General features: G+C 47.2%; 1 non-coding gene across 1 annotated transcript; it reads left to right on the forward strand.

The window, feature by feature from the left end:
- Positions 1 to 6,933: 6,933 nt before the first annotated feature.
- Positions 6,934 to 7,094, forward strand: LOC144497997 (U1 spliceosomal RNA). Its single transcript, XR_013498593.1, has one exon. It is a non-coding gene; the product is annotated as a U1 spliceosomal RNA (small nuclear RNA).
- Positions 7,095 to 7,318: the final 224 nt, after the last annotated feature.

The raw sequence follows: 7,318 nt of genomic DNA on the forward strand, positions 1-7,318 counted from the left end.
GATCGGAAAATGCTTCCCAACCCTAGTCATTTCCACTTCCACGAACACCATATGAATTCCCTGCCCCCGAGACAGGTTCCCAACTATCCGCAGTCTCGCTCTGTACTGGCACCAGCAAGATGATCATAGAATGAAGCCTTGAAACGAGAAACAAGGAACAATTAGCCCGCGCCGCTCCCTGGTCCAAACTAGACCACTCTTTTGTATCCCTCCATTCCCACTCCATTCATATAGCTGTCTAGATAAGTCTTAAACGTTCCCAGTGTGTCCGCCTCCACCACCTTGCCCGGCAACACATTCCAGGCCCCCACGACCCTCTGTGTGAAATATGTCCTTCTGATATCTGTGTTAAACCTCCCCCCCTTCACCTTGAACCTATGACCCCTCGTGAACGTCACCACCGACCCGGGGAAAAGCTTCCCACCGTTCACCCTATCTATGCCTTTCATAATTTTATACACCTCTATTAAGTCTCCCCTCATCCTCCGTCTTTCCAAGGAGAACAACCCCAGTTTCCCCAATCTCTCCTCATAACCAAGCCCCTCCATACCAGGCAACATCCTGGTAAACCTCCTCTGTACTCTCTCCAAAGCCTCCACGTCCTTCTGGTAGTGTGGCGACCAGAACTGGACGCAGTATTCCAAATGCGGCCGAACCAACGTTCTATACATCTGCAACATCAGACCCCAACTTTTATACTCTATGCCCCGTCCTATAAAGGCAAGCATGCCATATGCCTTCTTCACCACCTTCTCCACCTGTGACGTCACCTTCAAAGATCTGTGGACTTGCACACCCAGGTCCCTCTGCGTCTCTACACCCTTTATGGTTTTTCCATTTATCGTGTAGCTCCTCCTTACATTATTCCCACCAAAATGCATCACTTCGCATTTATCAGGATTGAACTCCATCTGCCATTTCCTTGCCCAAATTTCCAGCCTATCTATATCCTTCTGTAGCCTCTGACAATGTTCCTCACTATCTGCAAGTCCTGCCAGTTTTGTGTCGTCCGCAAACTTACTGATCACCCCAGTTACTCCTTCTTCCAGATCATTTATATAAATCACAAACAGCAGAGGTCCCAATACAGAGCCCTGCGGTACACCACTAGTCACAGGCCTCCAGCCGGAAAAAGACCCTTCCACTACCACCCTCTGTCTTCTATGACCAAGCCAGTTCTCCACCCATCTAGCCACCTCCCCCTTTATCCCATGGGATCCAACCTTTTTCACTAGCCTACCATGAGGGACTTTGTCAAACGCTTTACTAAAGTCCATATAGACAACATCCACGGCCCTTCCCTCGTCAACTATTTTGGTCACTTCTTCAAAAAACACCACCAGGTTAGTGAGGCATGACCTCCCTCTCACAAAACCATGTTGACTATCGTTAATGAGTTTATTCCTTTCTAAATGCGCATACATCCTATCTTTAAGAATCTTCTCCAACAACTTCCCCACCACGGACGTCAAGCTCACCGGCCTATAATTACCCGGGTTATCCTTCCTACCCTTCTTAAATAACGGGACCACATTGGCTATCCTCCAATCCTCTGGGACCTCACCTGTGTCCAGTGACGAGACAAAGATTTGCGTCAGAGGCCCAACGATTTCACCTCTTGTCTCCCTGAGCAGCCTTGGATAGATTCCATCAGGCCCTGGGGATTTGTCAGTCTTTATATTCTCTAACAAACCTAACACTTCCTCCTTTGTAATGGAGATTTTCTCCAACGGTTCAACACTCCCCTCCGAGACACTCCCCGTCAACACATCCCTCTCCTTTGTGAATACCGACGCAAAGTATTCATTTAGGATCTCCCCTACTTCTTTGGGCTCCAAGCATAAGTCCCCACTTTTGTCCCTGAGAGGTCCGATTTTTTCCCTAACAACCCTTTTGTTCCTAACGTATGAATAAAATGCCTTGGGATTCTCCTTAATCCTGTCTGCCAAGAACATTTCGTGACCCCTTTTTGCTCTTCTAATTCCCCGTTTGAGTATTTTCCTACTTTCATTGTACTCCTCCAGAGCTCCCTCCGTTTTTAGCTGATTGGACCTAACATACGCCTCTCTTTTCCTTTTGACCAGTCCCTCAATTTCCCTGGTTATCCACGGTTCCCTAATCCTACCCTTCCTATCCTTCTTTTTTACAGGCACATGCTTGTCCTGTAGCCCTAACAACCGTTCCTTAAAAGACTGCCACATACCAGATGTGGATTTACCCTCAAACAGCCTCTCCCAATCAAGAGCTGCCAATTTCTGCCTGATCCCAATAAAGTTAGCCTTCCCCCAATCCAACACCTTACCCTTGGGACACCACTCATCCTTTTCCATCACTATCCTAAAGCTAACAGAATTGTGGTCACTATTTGCCACATGTTCCCCAACCAAAACTTTGAAGACCTGACCGGGCTCATTCCCCAGTACCAGGTCCAGTATAGCCCCCTCTCTAGTTGGGCTGTCCACATATTGTTCCAACGAACCCTCCTGTACACATTTTACAAATTCCTCCCCATCCAGAGTCCCTGCCCTCAGCGATTTCCAGTCTATACCAGGGAAATTGAAGTCTCCCACTACAACAACCCTATATTTCCTGCACCTATCCAGTATCTCCTGACATATCCATTCTTCCACTTCCCTTGGGCTGTTGGGGGGCCTGTAGTACACCCCCAACATAGTGACTGCGCCTTTCCTGTTTCTAAGCTCCACCCAGAGTGACTCGCTACACGACTCCTCCGAATTGTCCTCCCTCTGCACCGCTGTAATATGCTCTCCAACCAATACCGCTACTCCCCCACCTCTTTTGGCCCCTCCTCTGTCTCGCCTAAAACACTTGTACCCTGGAACATTCAGCTGCCAGTCCTGTCCCTCTTTCAACCAAGTCTCTGTCACCGCAACCACATCCAAATTCCTCGTGCGCATTAAGGCCCCAAGTTCGTCTGTTTTACCTGCTACGCTCCTTGCATTGAAGTATAAGCACTCCAGACCCCCAGGCTCAGTGAGGTCGTCCTCCCCCAGAGTGCTCTTCTTCTTTGCCAGCCTTGTCCCAGCCCCAAGCTCGTCCCCAGCCACCACACTTATAGACCTAATAGTTTGATCCCCACCTCCCTGCCATACTAGTTTAAACCCCCCCGAACTGCATTAGCAAAGCTCCCAGCCAGGATATTCGTGCCCTTCCAACTTAGTTGTGACCCCTCCCTCTTGTACAGATGCCATCCTCTCCTGAAAACCTCCCATTGGTCTATGAAAATGAAGCCCTCCCTCCTGGACCAGTCCTTTAGCCAGGCATTCATTTGAACCAACTCCCTATTCTTAGCCTCACTGGCACGAGGCATTGGGAGCAGCCCAGAGATGGCCACCCTAGTGACCCTACTTTTTAACCTATTTCCCAACTCCCTGATAACATTTTCAACTCATTGCAAAGGCTTATTTTTAATTACAGGGAGTGATTCTCTGACCTCCCCTCAGCATTTTTCTTGGCAGGAGGCGACATGCCATTCATTGGCAGTGGGATCCTTTGGTGCCACCATTGTCAATGGGCATTTCCATTGAAGCCACCCCACGCTGCTGGGATGGTGTGCACCCCCGGTGGTACCAGAGAATCTCGCTGGCATGAACGGCCAGAGAATCCAGCCACAATTATTTGCTTTTTCTTACAATGGTTTGTGGGAAACCCCAAAACTGTGGTAGGGACACAAGAGAGCGCAGTTCAGAATGTTACAGCACCCATTCAATTTCTGAAACTAAGATTGTCGATCTGTGTTGTGCCATGAGGTGGCAGGGGGTGGAGGAGGGGTAGTGGAGGGGAAGATGGAAGGACTCCAAAGAACTACATTCTGAACCTGACCATTCACCAACTCGCCCACCACCCTCCTAGCCCCCACCAACCCAGTCATCTCCCCCCCACCCCCAAAAACAACATGAGGAACAAATGGTGATTCAAAGGTGCCATCTTTCGGATGAGACTTTAAATGATTTAGCCCTCTTAGATGAACATAAAATATGCTATCGTGAAGATGTGTAGGGGCATTATCCCTCATGTCCTGGCCAATACTTATCTCTCAATCAACAACATAAGAGCACATTAGAGTCATATTGCCAATGAGGGGATGGCACTATGGCACAGTGGTTAGCACTGCTGCCTCATAGTGCCAGGGACCACAGTCCAAAGGTGTGCAGGTTAGGTGGATTGGCCATGGTAAATTGCCCATTCGTGTCACGAGGATGAATATATTGGGTTATGGGGAAAGGGCCTGGATGGGATTGTTGCTGGTGCAGGCTTGATGGACTGAATGGCCTCTTTCTGCACTGTAGGGATTCTATGATTCTATGAAAGTCTAATGTGTGAAAAATTGGCTATCGTGTTTCCTACATTAGAACAATGATCTCACTCCAAAAGTATTCAACTGAATGGAAAGCATGTTGGGATAGACTCGAGGTTGTGAGTGGCACTATATAAATGTGCTTTTTAAAAAATATTGCTCTCTTGCGCCTCCCCGTGTCCGACTTCACAGCAACACTGAAAGGCGTTCACCTGGATTCCGCCCCCCTACCTCTCAGATGGAAAATTATGCGAGGCTGTAGCGAAAGGGGGAAAACCTTGACGATAGCGCAGAATATTGCTGAGAATCCGAAGTAGGTCATCAGCAAGTAAATAAATAAATAAGTGTTACTTTTCCTCAATTAAAAAGCTGACGAGTATGACTCACTTCCAGTTGCTCTGATAATATCAAAGCTGAACTGAACACTTTTGAACATTGTGGGTGGCTGAAATGAATTTTCTCTCAGCGTCTAATCACGCAGAAAATTCAAAGGTTGTGTAGAGTGACAGATAAAGAGCAGCGGACTCCCCTTGCTGTCAAAGCATCGACTTCCAGTCAAGTTTTGTTTGACCTCAATGATTAATTCAGAGAGCCCACTGGCAGCGTACCAGGTCACTGGGGGTCGGGGAGATGGGGGGAGTTGGCATAATTAAGAGTGCTTGGCGGCCTAGGTTTCAGAAACATTCATGGCCTCTCTATACCCCACCACCCCAATCCATGAAAAAAAGAACTCACATTTCCATAGCAGCTTCCTCGACCTCGCAATGTCCCATCCTGCCTTACCACCAATTAAGTATTTTTGAGGGGTAATTTTAAACTAAAACACAATCGTGAAGTGAAATGTGGTCGGCCCTTAGGGTATCATAATATACTGCGTTTAGTGGAAAATGACCTTCTGGGCTGGGTGGGTCGGGGCATATTTTTCTGGTCCTCTGTGTATTAGTCTATCCCTACGTATCCATTCAACGACAGGTCAGACAAGAGAGTCAAAGGTTACGGGAGGCAGACAGGAAAGTGGAGTTGAGGGCACAACCTATTAGGAACGTAGGACATAGGAGCAGGAGTAGGCCATTTCAACCAGCTCCACCATTCAATAAGATCATGACTGATCTGTTGTGCCCTCAACTCCACTCTCCTGTCTGACTCCCATAACCTTTGACTCTCTTGTCTGTCAAAAATCCATTTCAACATTCCTTCATAGAATAAGTCCTTCATCCCTTTGAAGGAATACCCACGAGGGTATAGAGAGGCCACGAATGTTCCTGATACCCAGGCCGCCACTGGAGAACTGTATAGCTGGGAATGTCATTGCCCAATCTGTCAGCACTTTAGGATTTCAGACCAGGGATAAAGTCAATCTACGCTGATCCTGAGTTGATGGAGCTGCTTCTCCTTCCTTCTCCCCTTAAATTCTCTGTTCAATTTTAGTTGAGATTTTCATGAAGAGATCACAGCCTTTTTGTCACGCAACATCCAGCCACGTGGTCTTTCCAGGAGAATCACCGGACAGTGACCGCACAAGAACATTAAAACAGGCTGTTTATATTTTAACAATCTGCAGGAGCACAGAGGCCATTATTGTCCTGAGTCAAAGCAGTTGGTTTAACACTGCCCAGGATTAAACTTGAAATCCCTCGGCCTGTGTGGTTCAGCTTCACCGCTAGCTTACCAAGCCATGAGCTCTGGGGGGGGAGGGGGGAGGGGGGAAGGGAGGAGAGGGGATGGGCAGCTCATTTTATTTTAATATGGATATTCATTTTTAATTTCCACTTGCCCTCCAAAATGTACCACAAGATCATACTCTGATGATTAAAAATGTGACCAGCCACTCTGGCATGTTTTGTGAGAAAATGATGACTGTTTAAATAAATGCTTGAGATTGCTCTCGACTTTGCGTCATGATATTGTAAGTAGGTCGAGAAACCTCTATCCGTGTATCGGAAAACCAAACAAGTCCAAAAGACGTACGTTTTTTAGTACGGGACCTTCAGGGACCGTCAAAGGGTTGTGAACGTAGCCCAATCCATCACACAAACCGGTCTCCCATCCATTGACTCTGTCTATACTTCCCGCTGCCTCGGAAAAGCAGCCAGCATAATTAAGGACCCCACACATCCCGGACATTCTCTCTTCCACCTTCTTCCGTTGCGAGAAAGATACAAAAGTCTGAGATCACGTACCAACCGACTCAAGAACAGCTTCTTCCCTGCTGCCGTCAGACTTTTGAATGGACCCACCCCTCGCACTAAGTTGATCTTTCTCTACACTAGCTATGACAGTAACACTACATTCTGCACTCTCTCCTTTCCTTCTCTATGAACAGTATGCTTTGTCTGTATTGCGCGCAAGATGCAATACTTCTCACTGTATACCAATATATGTGACAACAATAAATCAAATCAAATCAAATCAGTGCGGGAAGTTTGTCTGCACTGTTCACCTTGTGATTTTTGTAGTGAATATGTTAAAAAGAAATTTATGACAGCTACCCTGCATTTATTATTCAGTGAGACATCTTACTTTTCTCAGCATTTTACTTACTTTAGATGATAACTAGCCTAGATTTAGGCTATTGCAATCTAGGTTTATATGCAGCATCTGAAGACCCAAGTTAGATTCTTACTGGCAGGGGAGAATCAGTGATCAGGCAGGTTGTTCTCCCAGGATGAGACTATCCCACTGCACTCCGGGTGTGCTAACACCTGCGATGTTCCCAAATGTGGGATACTCGACTGCAGAATTTGTAGTAGTGGGGGTTTGCGTTCGCATTCTCCCCTGATTTACAAATCAAAAACAGAGCTCACAAATTAAAATTTTGTGCGGCACGGTAACACAGTGGTTAGCACTGCTGCCTCACTGCTCCAGGGACCCGGATTCGATTCCCGGCTTGGGTCACTGTCTGTGTGGAGTTTGCACCTTCTCCTCGTATCTGTGTGGGTTTCCTCAGGTGCTCCGGCTTCCTCCCACACTCCAAAGATGTGCGGGTTAGGTTGATTGACC

Source organism: Mustelus asterias, chromosome 8 (assembly GCF_964213995.1).
Source record: "Mustelus asterias chromosome 8, sMusAst1.hap1.1, whole genome shotgun sequence".
NCBI classification, from domain to species: domain Eukaryota; kingdom Metazoa; phylum Chordata; class Chondrichthyes; order Carcharhiniformes; family Triakidae; genus Mustelus; species Mustelus asterias.